At 41.2% G+C, this 13958-nt stretch overlaps 1 protein-coding gene across 1 annotated transcript in view; it reads right to left on the bottom strand.

Annotated features, from left to right (window-relative positions):
• Positions 1-2320: 2320 nt before the first annotated feature.
• The window catches only part of ACOXL (acyl-CoA oxidase like), a 326116-nt gene continuing 314478 nt past the window's right edge, over positions 2321-13958 (bottom strand). The window contains exon 15 of the mRNA XM_082356231.1: positions 2321-3712. The gene's annotated coding sequence lies outside the window, so the exon portion shown is untranslated. The remainder of the gene's footprint in view (positions 3713-13958) is intronic.

Genomic DNA, 13958 nt, shown 5'->3' with positions numbered 1-13958 from the left:
CTGGCTTTGGGGTCTGGTGTCTGCCACACTTCTGCACATTCTTACTCTAAGCCCATTTCCTAAGAATAAATCAATGTGTTAGTGGCTACATTGACACACCACTATCAATACTTGAATGACCCATCAACATCGGGCTTGAATGTTTTTCCTCCTTAATGAATCAACTATTTGATTGACTAAACTGAGACTATAACCCAAACCTTAGTGGTTGTTTTAGACTTGAGCAAATACAGCAGAAGAGCCAAGATCACTTGCCATCAACAGGCTACCCCTGGCCTCCCTGCTGCAGCTGGGTCTCCCGGCAGTTCTCACTCAGGGAGGAAAAGGATTCCTTTCGCTGGGGCAGATTAAGAATATTAGGGGCTGGGCCCACCCCTGTGTCCACTTGCTGGTGAGGGTACAAAACAGGACTTGGGCTGGTGCTGGTGAATCTGAGCTTCACCCTAACACACCAAAATGCAAACGGCCAGTCTAGAGGCATGGGAGAAGGACTCAGATGGGAAAAGGTGCCAGTCATCTGCTGCTCCAACAGAAACAGTGCTCCCAGGAAGGAACTGGCCGGTCACGACTCAATCCGGACCTCAAGGCAACATCTGGGTGAAGGAGTAACAGCTGTGGGTATAATGTGATCAGATATTGTGGAGGTGGCGTGACTGCTTGGCCATGGTCATGATCAGTATTTATTTTCTCCCTTCCTGAATGAGTGTCTGGTTTTTAACACGGTTACGCTTACAGGCAGCTTCCCATGCCCTCTGGGAGGTGGAGAGGAGTGGCCCTCCGCGCTGCTGTGCTGGGTTACACAGCCCTCCCTCACTTCCCTGCAGGTCCTTTAAAACCCGCATTCTCACATGGTTCCATGATTTGGGCGCAGGGCAGGAAACAGAACCTGATTCAACATTTTGCTAAGTATTATTTTCACCACGCTGAATAGGGTCTTTTTTGATCTTCAACCCACAGCTGGTCCGTGGTTCTCTTGATCCACATAGACTGAAGAGCTTCCTCCCCTGTGGATTTCCTAGTGTGAGCTGACCACACATCTACATGTACTTGCTTCTCTGTATGTCACCAAGAGTCACTGTTCCAATATCGGTGGGCACTGACAGAGCCGGGCAGCTGTGCCAGGGAGTTCAGGGAGCAAGCACTCCAATGAGAAAAATGAGCCAGCCCTAAAACTTAGTTGATTTTGGGGCTTCCCTGGTGCCACAGTGGTTAAGAATCCACCTGCCAAAGCGGGGGACACGGGTTGGGGCCCTGGTCCGGGAAGATCCCACATGCCGTGGAGCAACTAAGCCCATGAGCCACAACTACTGAGCCCTCGTGCCACAACTACTGAAGCCTGCGCACCTAGAGCCCATGCTCCACAACAAGAGAAGCCACAGCAATGAGAAGCCTGTGCACCGCAACGAAGAGCAGCCCCCGCTCACTGCAACTAGAGAAAGCCTGCACGCAGCAATGAAGACCCAATGCAGCCAAAAATAAAAAATAAATTAAATAAATAAAAAGTTTAAAAAAGAACCTTAGTTGACTTTAAGGGCTGGTATAAAATAAGGTAGAGGACTCAGGGCCAAATATTCATTTCCATTAAAATACATCATTTTAAAAAGCTGAAGTTTTCGCTTGGTTTTGTCTTATTTTAAGCAACGTGAAGTTGGTTTTAGTGGATATATGCAATTGGTAACTTAAGTTATTTTGAAAGATTTTCCTCCTTACAATGAGCCTCAGCTGATAGTTCCTCCTTAATGCTGATAATTATCTAAAGCAAAACAAACGTCTAGGTCAATGAAGACTGAAACAGGATAATTCCTGGACACTAAATTTTCCAAGAACAAAGCACACAATTGTTCTATACACACCCCTGCAAAAGTTCTTAATGGAAAGGGCACAGAGACCTTTTACTTGGGGGCCTTGTTATGATGGAGCCCCAGAGGCACCACCACTAGACTGCCTTTGAGCCAAGGTCTCACAATGAGGGCGCAAAGGTGGAGCCACCCCACCCTACAGTTCAGGTCTGGGGTCACTGGAACAGCAGGGGACCTGAGTCCAGAAGTACCTTTCCCTCTCACTACATCAGCTGCAAGTCAGCCTCAGACTCCCCATCCCTAAAGTAGATTAGCAGCTCTTCACACGAAAGCGTGCTTGTGGGGATTACACAGGATCATGAATGCGGACCAGCTCTGTCAGTACTGAAGCTCCAGACAAAAGAAAGAACTTAGTTATCACAGCCAGGAAGGGCTTGGGAGATGGGCTTGCATTTTATTTTATTTTATTATTTTTTTTTTTGCATTTTATTTTTATTTTTAAATTTTTTTTAAACTTTGGGTTTATTTTATTTATTTATTTATGGCTGTGTTGGGTCTTCGTTTCTGTGCGAGGGCTTTCTCTAGTTGCGGCGAGTGGGGGCCACTCTTCATCGCGGTGCGCGGGCCTCTCACTATTGCGGCCTCTCTTGTTGCCGAGCACAGGCTCCAGACGCGCAGGCTCAGTAGTTGTGGCTCACGGGCCTAGTTGCTCCGCGGCATGTGGGCTCTTCCCAGACCAGGGCTCGAACCCGTGTCCCCTGCATTGGCAGGAAGACTCTCAACCACTGCGCCACCAGGGAAGCCCTGAAGTATTTTTATATATGCTTTCTGTCATAATTGCTGCCTCCTAAAAAGGAAGAAGATTGTTCAAGGTTCTTCCGAGCCCATTATACTCTTGCTCCGGCAGGCTTCTCCAGGTTTGTCTATCACTTAAGACTTCAACCAAACTGGTCTTTTCACTGTTTCTTAACATGTCTGTCCTAAGTACTCCCATTTCTATGATTTTGCTCACTTCACCAACCCCATGTGAAGGCTCACCTGCATTTCCTCCTCCTCAGTTGAACCACCACCTCCACTTTGAATTTTCCCCTCTTCCAGGTCTAGCAAAGAATGCCATTAATTCCCAAGTGACCTCTGTCCTCTGAACTTATTCTTGTGGCCAAGTTCATTGAAAAGGTCCACTCCCTCGTGTTGTTATTTGTGTTATTTGAAGGCAGTTTCGTGTCCCCAGCTATAATGAGCTCCCTTGAATGCAGAGACTGAGGATATACCTGTCTGTGTTTCAGCATCTAACAGGGGGCCTGGAAGAGAGAGGCAACCCAGAAAATGTGTTGTATAGATGATTATGCTGTTTGATAGTCTTTTTCTAAAGCAGCATCATGGTGATGATTCACTGGCTCTATCTTCATTTTCAGGTGCTCTGTGGCTGTCACACTGAATTCCCATTGCAACCACTGACAAAAATACCACCAGGTCTTTTTTCTAAATATAAAGAATGAGTTAATAGGCTTTCGTAAGAAGTAAGAAAATGAAAATCACTTCATACCTCTTTTTTTTTTTTGCCAGCACTTTTGATTTCTTCCTCTCCTTTACATGTGAGAAGTTCATACACGGTGAATCACTTCCCTGTCACTTAAACTCTGAAGTGTAATACGATCACAGTAGGCAATGAAAACGTGTATGTGAAGTCTCAGAGGCACAAAAATTCGTGAGTGGAAACCGATAAAAGATTGGCAGGACTGTTTTCTAAGAAAGCAAAGAGCCGACAGCTGAGGCACGAAGGGTTTCTTCTGCACCCCAGGGATTCTTACCTGACGCCTAATCTTCATGCTGGCCAGGGGAGTCAAATATTTATGTTCTAGATACCAGGCTCGCTCCTGGAACACCAGTTTGGTTCCATATAGCAGACAAAACTAAGGGGTGGGGGAAGAGGAGAGAAATGGAAAAATATGTTAGAAAATGCAGAATCTAAGGAGGTGAATGAGAAATAGCGTAATATTACATTTCATAAAATCATAGAAGTTAATACATACTTAATGTAAATGGTCATATTTTTTTTTTAAGTTTTATTTTATATTGGAGTATAGTTGATTAACAATGATGTTAGTTACAGGTGTTTTATATTTTGAAACCACTCTATGGAGAAATTTAAAGCATATGTAAAATTAGAAAAAATAGCATAACCAACTTCCATGTCTCCATCCCCCTAGTTCAACAAATATTAACTCACAGCCAGTCTTGCTTCATCTACAATCTCATCTAATTCTTCCCCACCCCAGGTTACTTAGAATCAAAGTCCACTCATAATATATTTTAAAAAATAAAGGTAATATTTCTCTTTGCTTTCTTTCTCGATTCATGAAAGACTATTCTAAATGCACATTCTGAATAATATCATCTTGATATTTTCCATTGAGCATGGTTTGATTAGACTTTCATAAAAATAGCATTCCTCACTTGCATTTTGTTTCAATACGTTTTTCCTATCACGTTTCTGAAACCTACACGCAGACCTCCGTCATGACATCAGTGGCATCCAGCAATAATAGATGAGTTTTCCTGTATCAACAAGTAACTTTTAAGTTAACGATTCTTTAGCATTTCATATTTAATAATTCCAAAATTATACAAACATAGAGGGAATAGTATAAGGTACCTCCATGTCTGTATCATCCAGCTTTAATAGCTATCAACTCATAGCCAATCTTGTTTTATCTCTACTCCCACCTGTTCCCCCCTTTCCATACTATTGTGAGGCAAAGTTCAATTGTTATCATCTCTAGGTTTGGAGGGAAGAGAGCTATGTCGATCCTGGAAGAGACAGCTATGTTGACAGGGTCCCCTTAGAGGAGCCTTCAGCCAAGGAACACAGAAACTCCAAGGTGATCCCACAAGAAGGCAGGCAGGGGGCAGGGATATCCCAACCTCATTCTCCTCCCCATCTCCAGTCTCTAACTGGGGCTTCCTGTTCTCAGAACCTAACTGGATCCAGAGGGCAAGGATTCCTCTGATGCAAGTTACGTAGATCAATTTCCTGGGCCCAGAGCAGGGTGGAGAAGGGTGGAGAGTAGAGCTGGAAAAGCAAAGGGAGGATGTCTGGCACAAATCCCATCTCTAACACCCCCGACAGGTGGTCATCCAGCCTTAGTCCAGTCCTATCTCAAGTTCAAGTTCACTTGGTCCCACACAGCCCCGACTGCTGACACCATTCCCACGTTTCATCCCAGAGGGCCGCCTTTAACCGGTGTCACACTGCGCTGCCTGGCTATGTCTGCTCTGCCCTTCTGTCGACTCCTGACTTGTCCTCCTGTTGACAGTCTGTGGTTCTTGTGTATCTGATGCTCAGGGCCACTTTTCTGGCTTTGAACTTTTTCTTTTCTCCTTGAACACAGTTCGGACTCTCCTTTGGCTACCCTCTTTTCTTGTCCTGGGAAACAGGCGTCCTGGTTCTTGGTGGCGACCAGAATACCACCTGGAGGTCCAGATACCATCAGCCCAGCCTCAGGTCCTCAAACGGAACCTGAATGTGTTTCCTTTCATGTTTCAGAGATGGGAGCCCAGTGCATGAAAAGACATCCAGTTCTCCCATCCACTGTTGGAAGAACCACTGCATACTGAACCACTTGTCTACGTGGAATATGAATTTATGGACTGTTAACTCTGTCGGAAAGGGATCTTGTCCTGCTCATCTCTGTATGCCTAGGGTCTGGGAAAAAAGCTGATACACTGTAAGAGATTGGCTGACACCCAATTTCCTGTATACCTCATAGCTATTAATCCTGTAACTTTTGCTGCCTGAGGAGCAAAGCAGGAGTGTATGAAAGTATCCAGATAACAACCCTTAACAATTTAAAGATAAGTTTCACATCTCTGCTTAGGCGGTCTTTCTTCAGAGGATCAGCCTTCACAGACTGCCATTTTCTCACAACGCAGCTTCCAGCTCTTGTGCCACTTTGGACCTGGTGGCCTCTTCTAAATGCTTAATTCTCTCCTTCAAGGTGTCTCACGGGACTGAACACAGTGTCCAGATGTTTTCTCATCACTGTAGTGTCAGTAGCACCATCGATGTCCTGGTTTGGGACTCTATACTTTTACAAGCAAAGTAAGATGGAATTTGCTTTTATGACAGTCACATGTTTTTTGAAGAAATGAGTGAAAGAATATCATGCAATTTGGTTTACATCAAATGTTTGCTCATCTAACACTCCTACTATGCCTTTTCTCCTATGAACCGTTTTCAACCAACCCGTAAATACACATACGCATCCCTAAAGGGATGATTTTAAATTTATTCTCTTAAAGTATCATCTTGCTGATATGACTTACCTCAAGTCCCCAAAATCTCTATGAATATTGATTCAATCACCTCATGTGTTTATGTCATTTACAGATTTGTCAGTCCCATCTTTGTCTTTATATCATAGAACTCAACGGATAGGTCTATATCTTTTCAATCAAGTATTTGAGAATCTATTTAATAGACTCTCATCTAACTCATATTTCTCTAGCTTGTACATAAGGATAACCTAAGAGTCTGGAAAGTGCTGTGCAAAATCAAGATACATCAACTTCCCCAGATTTTGTCTTCTAGCAACCTGATTAAGAAAGGAAATAAGGTTAGTTTAGCAAGGCTTAGCCACAGTGAACACAGACACGGTCCTAGTGACCATCTTTTTCTAATCACTCATAAACTATCTTGAATAGCCTTTCCTAGCATTTTAACTTGGATTTATAAATTCTATAGTTTCCCCAATCTATTTTTTCTTTTTTTTCTTTTTTTTAACGTGGACACTTGCTCATTTACAGTTTCCTGACATCTCTTTTGTCCTCCTTGGTTTCAAATGTCTCACAACTGTGTCCTTCCCAATTCAAAGAGAAGATGGGGACATTCTAGGAGACAAGTATGTCTGCTTTCTGTTTGCATTTATTAACATCAAAGCTTTCTTCCCCAGACCAGGTGTCTGTCTCTTCAAACTCTGAGCGTAGCTAAAAATAGCCTTTTAAATCTTCATCAGATTTTTTGTCAAGCCTCACATTATGGTGGGATTTGACCATCCTGACATTTATTAAATGCTACCCTTTTGTATTTATCCCTGGACAAGCGTCTTCCCCCCCATCACCATGCTTCTCATTTATATAGCTTCCTTAGACTTATGGCCATCAGAGAGTCCTCTCTACACTTATCTTGGTTTCTTTAAATGTGTCCCAAATTACACCTTTTTTTGGTATCTATTGTATGGTCAGAGTAATATTTTACTGTTTTTCTTACTCTCAAGCCCATGTGCCCCTATGAAATCTCTGCCCATAGAATCATAATAACCAATATTTTTTAAGCACCTACTATGTGCCAGGCACTGCAAGGTATTTTACATTCACCTCATTTAGTCTTCACAATAATCCTGAATGTAGCCATAACTCCTGGACAGAGTAAATGGAGAAGCTATTTGAGGAACTGAAAAATAAATATTGATAGTAGGCAGATTTGGGAAGAAGACTAAAATTCAAAGTACCACCAAACAGGTGATGAGTTTAGTTTTTTTTCCTAGTCCTCAAGCTGTTTGTCCCTGGAGACAGGCGTGCATCAGACCAAGATAAATAAGCCCCAGATTCCGGAAGGAGGATGGAAAAGGGAGCCCTGAGGAACCAGAGAGTACCGAGGAGGTCATGGAGACGGGGGGCTTGGGAAAGTAAGCCCATAAAGTTGTTTATGAACTTCTGGGCTCAACCCCAGGTGTACATACACGGATCTAACACACATCAGTACACAAAACACTTTGAGAACTGAACTAGCAAACAGATGAAAATGCAGGTGCCAGACTGGCCACTGTGTGGTGCATACGTGGGACGGAACAGAATAGTACAGCAAAGGCTTTGAAGACTAAACTGACATTGAAACCACAGTGAACAGAAGGTGAGTTGCAACTTGCAGCCCAAACAACCAGATACATTCATTGCTAAAACAAAAATAATAACGTTCTCCATGGGATTTAAACAAGACCCAGGATCTCATAACATAATATTCAAAATGTCTAGGAAATGGGGGATTCCCTGGTGGTCCAGGGGTTAGGACTCGGCGCTTTCACTGCCGAGGGTCCGGGTTCCATCCCTGGTCGGGGAACTAAGATCCTGCAAGGTGTGAGGTGCAAAAACCAAAATGTCCAGGAAATAATTTTTTAAAGTTCAGCATGTGAAGGACAAGGGAAATGTAACTTGCATAGGAAAAGATAATCAACAGACACCAACAGAAAAATGACACATCTGTTGGAATTATCTAGCAAAAGCCTTGGAACAGCTATTATAAAAATTTTTCAACAAGTGATCACAAACCCTCTTGAAACAAATGGTAAAGTAATAAGTTTCAGCACAGAAATAGAAGATATAAAGGAGAAACAAATGGAAATTTTAGAAGTAAAAATTACAATGATCAAAATAAAAAGGGGCTTAACATCAGAATAGGGGAAACAGAGGAGAGTCAGTGAGCTAGAAGATAGAATAACAGAAATTATTTGAACAATAGAGAGAAAATAGACCGAAAAAAAGAACAGAGCCTCAGGGACCTGTGGGACTATGACAAAAGATCTAACCTTCATGTCACTAGAGTCCCGGAAGGAGAAAAGGAAGAAGGCAGGGCTGAAAAAGTACTTGATGACTTAAATTTGGGGAAAAACCCCACAAATATGCAGGTTTCAGAAGCTTGGTGAACCCCAAACACAATAAACACCAAGAAATCCATGTCCAGGCACATCATAATCAAACACCTTGAAACTAAAACAAACAAAAAATCTTGAAAGCAGCCAGAGAAAAAATGATGCATTACCTCTAGGAGAACAATGATTTGAATGACTGAACTTCTTATCAGAAACCATGGAGGCTAGAAAGAAGTGGAATAACATTTTTTAAGCACTTAAAAAGTATCAACCCAGGATTCTATATTGAGTAAAAATATCCTTCAGGAGTGAAGATGAAATAAAGGTATTGTCAGATGAAGAAAAACTGGGAGGAATTGTTGCCAGGAGACTGCTCGAAAAGAATTGTTAAGAGTTTTTCAGTCAGAAGAAAAATTATACTAAAAGGAAACTTAGAACATCAGGAATGGAGGAAGAGCAATAGAAATGGTAACTATCTGGGTAAATATGATAGACTTGTCTTCTCTTGAATTCTTTTAAAATGCGTGTAATGACTGAAAACAAAACTTATAATATTGTCTGATGTGGTTTCCTATGTACGGAGATTACTTATAAAATGCCTATGATATACAGAGGGGAGAGGGCAAAAGGAACTCTATGATGGTAAGGTTTCTTCATTCCACTTGAAGAGATAAAATATTTATTTTAAGCAGACTGTAAGAGTTCAGTACATATATTGTAATCCCTAAAGCATCAACAAAAAAGAAAAAACTATACAAAGAAATATAGATAATTCAAAATGAAATCCTGAAGAATGCTCAAACAACCCAAAAGAAGGTATGTGCTATAGAATGAATAATGGCCACCAAGTGGTATCAGGTCCTAATTCCTGGAATCTGCAAACATCCTAAGGAAAAAGAATCTCTGTGTGTGTGATCAAGTTAAGATTCACAAAATGAAGAGAGAGCCCTAAATACAATCACATGTATCTTTATAAAAGGCAGACAGAGAGAGGGTCCATAGACAGAAGAGGAGGAAGCGATGTGACCACAGAGACAGATATTAGAGTGAGGTGGCCACAGGTTGAGGAATGCCAGTAGCCACCAGAAGCTGGAAGAAGCAAGGAATGAATTCTCCTCTACAGCCTCTAAGGACAGTGCAATCCTGCTGACACCTTGATTTTGGCCCAGTGATACTGATTTCAGACTTCATAGTTCCAGCCTCCAGAACTATGAGAGAATAAATTTCTGTTGTCACAATCCACCAAGTTTGTTGTAATTTGTTATAGCAGCCATAGGAAACTAATTCAACATATAAGAGAAAGTAAAAAATAAGATTGTCCTTATTCACAGACAACATGATTGTTTATATAAAAAAAAAACCACAAGAAATCTGCCAAAAAACTCAAAACCTCTAGAATTAATAATAGTGAGCTTATTAGCAAAATCATAGGATACAAGGTCGACATACAACATGTCAATTGTATTTCTAGATATTAACAATGTACAATTAGAAACCAATATTTAAAACAATCTACCCTTTACAGTAGCCCCCCCCCAAAATGAAATATTTAGGTATACATTTACAAAAACATGTATATTATCTTTATGCTAAAAACTAAAAATGCTAATGAAAGAAACCAAAAAAGAACTAATAAAGTGGATTGGCAAGGTCAGCATAGTACATTTGTCAATTCTCCCCAAACTGATCCATAGATTTTACATATTTCCAATAAATATCTCAGCAGATTTTTTGCTGTTGATAGAGACAAGCTAATTCTAAAATTTATATGAAAAAGCAAAGAAACTAGAATGGCTAAAACAATTTGCAAAAGAAGAAAAAAGCTGGAGGAATTACTCTATTTGATTTTAAGACTTACTATAAAGTTACAGTATTCAAGATAGCACGGCTTTGTCAAGGGACAGACACATAGATCAATGGAACAAAATAGAGAACCCAGAAACAGACCCATGCAAATATGTGTGAATGAGTTTGATAAAGATGCAAAAGGAATTTGATGGAAGAAGGACAGTCTTTTCAACAAATCATGCAGAAACAATTGGACAGCAACAGTCAAAAGATAAATAAACATTGACCTAAACCTCACACCTTATACATAGATTGGTTCAAAATGAATCATAGATCTAAAGGTAAAACATAGAACTCTAGAACTTCTAGAAAAAGATATGGGAGAAAATCTTCATGACCTGGGGTTAAGCATATATTCTTAGATATGACACCAAAAGCACAATCTATAATATAGGAAAGTTGATAAATTGGACTTCATCAAAATAAAAAAAATTTTTGCTTCGCAAAGGACTTTAAGAGAATGAAAAGACATGCCACAAACTGTGAAAAATATTTGCAAATCACACATCCAAGAAAGAACTTGTACCCAGAATTTATAAAGAACTCTCAAAACTCAACAGTAGGAAAAATTATCTCATTTTAAAATGGGCAAAAGATTTGAACAGACTTCACTAAAGAGGATATACAGATGGCAAAAAGGCACATTAAAAGATTCTCAACATCATTAGGAAACGCAAATTAAAATCAGATGTTATATTCCTACATCCCTATTGGAATGGCCAAAAAAAAAAAAAAAGACAATACCAAGTGTTGGTGAGGGTGCTGAGCAACTGGATCTCTCATACATCAGGAATGTAGTGTTTCTTACAAAGCTAAATGTACACTTACTATATGATCCAGTAAATCCACTCCTAAGCATTTACCCTAGAGCAGTGGTTCTCAGCTAAGGATGACCTTTGTCCCCCAAGAGACATTTGGCAATGACTGAAGACTTTTTGGTGTCATAACTGGAGAAGTTCTACTGACATCTAGTAACTAGAGGCCGGGGATATCGCTAAACACCCTACGAAGTACAGGACAGCACTCCCACAACAAAGAAGTACTGACCCAAAATGTCAATATTGCCAAGATTGAGAAATTCGCTCTAGAGTAAGAAAACTTGTTTACATAATAACTTGTATATGTATATATATAGCATCTCTACTCATAATCTTCAAAAACTGAGAACAACTCAAATGCCTTTCACTGGGTGAGTGATTAAACAAATTGTGGTACATCCATACAATGGAATACTACTCAGCAATGAAAAGGTATAACTGTGGATGCATGCAATGACTTAGCTGAACCTCAAATACTGAGTGAAGGAAGTCAATATCAAAAGGTTACATATTGTATGATTCCAATGACATAATATCCTCAAAATGACACAACTATAGTGATAAACAACACATCATTGGTTGCCAGGGTTTATCAGAAGGGGAAGAGGATAATTAAAAAGCCATACCATAAAGAATAATTATAAAGCCATACCATAAAGGGTTATTTTAGGATGGTTAAACTGTTCTGTATCCAGTCTGTGGTGGTACTTACACAATTCTACACATGTGTTGAAATTCATAGAACTACACAGCTCTAAACAAGGTCATTTTGCTGTATAATAATTTAAATATATCATCTTTTATGTCCAGACCTCTTTCTCTTTGTCATGGCAAACTCCAAGCTGAAATGGCTATATTCTCTAATGATTCCCTGTACTGAAATTTTGTCCAAGGACCCCTCCCTGATCTCTTCCCTTTGAACGTCGCCCCTTCCCTTCCTGGGTTCTCACAGCAGTGTGTTTTTCCTTATTACACATTCTGCCTGTTGGTGTAATGATTTGCCCATGTGACTTTCTCCCTAACCACAATGTGATCAGGAAGGCAGGAACAGTGGCTCATGCATCTTGGAATTTCTGCAGCGCCTAGCCCAGTATCAGGGCTCGGTGTGTGCATTTGTACAACTGAGACCCTTGGTTCCCAGGAGCATAAGCCCACTGGGACCAACAACAGAAAGAAGGGAGGTTGCCTGCAATTTATGCCAAGTAGGCAGCCTGTATCCATGGCCTGAACCGCATAATAAGCAAGGAGATGAAGCAAAAGGACTGAGTTGGACCTCTAGTGTCAGAGAAGATGAACAAAGCTTATTAATTCATGGTAATACCAGCGTGATTTCAGAACAGTTTCCCCCAGCAACAACCTAGTTCTCTCACTGTGATGAAGTGCTCTGCCTTCTGCCTCAGACTTTAGCCACTTGGGATCTGCATTACTGCCTTGCGAAATTGATGGGCAGTGGTACTGTCTCTTAGTTAAGGAATTTCTGCCAGCCTTAGCAAAAAATATTTGTTTTGCAATTTCTAAGGGCATTCCTTGCAATAGAAAAGTGATTACAAATTGGACCAGACTGGAACAATGCCCATCTTGAATCCGTATAGTTCACCTGCCCAGTCTCCTCCACGCCATCAGCTCCAGGTGTGAGCTCATCAGCTTCCACAGGTGAAGGAGCCTTATTTGTATTACACTGGAAAAAGGTTGAGGAGGGGGTAATCAGTTCAGAAAGCACAGCTTTGATCACCCAAGGAAGCTGTTCAGATCAAAGTCTCTTTTTCTTCTAAACTGCCTGAAGATGTTAATTTAATTTTTTTTTTTAATCCAACCTGCTCGATATTTCTTGTGTCTTAAAAGCCTCTCTTCTTGAGAAAGGTGACAAGCAGTGGCAGCTGGATCATTCTGGTAGAGCCCAGAGTGCTCTAGCAGAGGAGGGTTAAGGATAAAGGTGATCTTTTCTTTCGGAGTCTCTGGACACTGAAGAGCCTGGGATGGCTCTCTGTCCATCACCACTTTCAGCAGAGGAACCACTTTAGTAAAGTGATGGTGGGCCATGTGCTGGTGTCACAGTGGATCAAAGGCAGAGCATCTGCTAGGGTTAGGGGTGAGAGAGCCAGCCAGACCCAAAGCACATTCTATTTTATGCCTCGTTGGAGACCCCTAGCCATACCTCTATCTTTGCCTTTGCAGATGCCAGAAGGGAAATCTCTAGAGAAGGTAACCGTGAGATATCATTTTGCCAGCATGCTGCGTGTGCTTGGGCAGAGGGGAGGCTGGAGCTCTGCCGCTTCTCAACCCTAAGGGTAGACGGATACTTGGGGGTCACACAGCTGGCTGCAGAATCCAAGCTTTCCTGTGACTGCCACACTCAGGCAAACCAACTCTCTACTACTTTGCAGTGTTACAGTGCACTGTCGGTTACATGGCCAGTGGGAATGGGAAAATTCAGAAAGTACAGCTTTGCAGGCAGAGAGGAAGCTATTCCGTCTGAGACTTCTTACACAATCCACTACATAGACTGGCTCAGAACCACACTCCTACGGCCCTCCCTTGGTATCTGTAGGGGGGTTGGTTCCAGGACCCCCGGAGGATACCAAAATCCACAGATGCTCAAGTCCCTTATATAAAATTGAGTAGTACTTGCATAAAACCTATGCACATCCTCCCATATACTTTAAATCATGTCTAGATTACTTATAATACCTAATATAATGTAAATGCTATGCAGCAATAAATAGTTGTAAATATAAGGGAAATGCTATGTAAATCCTTGCCAGCATGCCACAAATTCAAGTTTTGCTTTTTGCAACTTTCTGGATTTTCTTTCTGAATATTTTTGATCTGTGATTGATTGAATCTGT

Source organism: Balaenoptera borealis (assembly GCF_965194805.1).
Source record: "Balaenoptera borealis genome assembly, chromosome: 15".
NCBI classification, from domain to species: domain Eukaryota; kingdom Metazoa; phylum Chordata; class Mammalia; order Artiodactyla; family Balaenopteridae; genus Balaenoptera; species Balaenoptera borealis.
The sequence above is the reverse complement of the archived record's forward strand: the minus strand, read 5'-3'. Positions and strand labels throughout refer to the sequence as shown.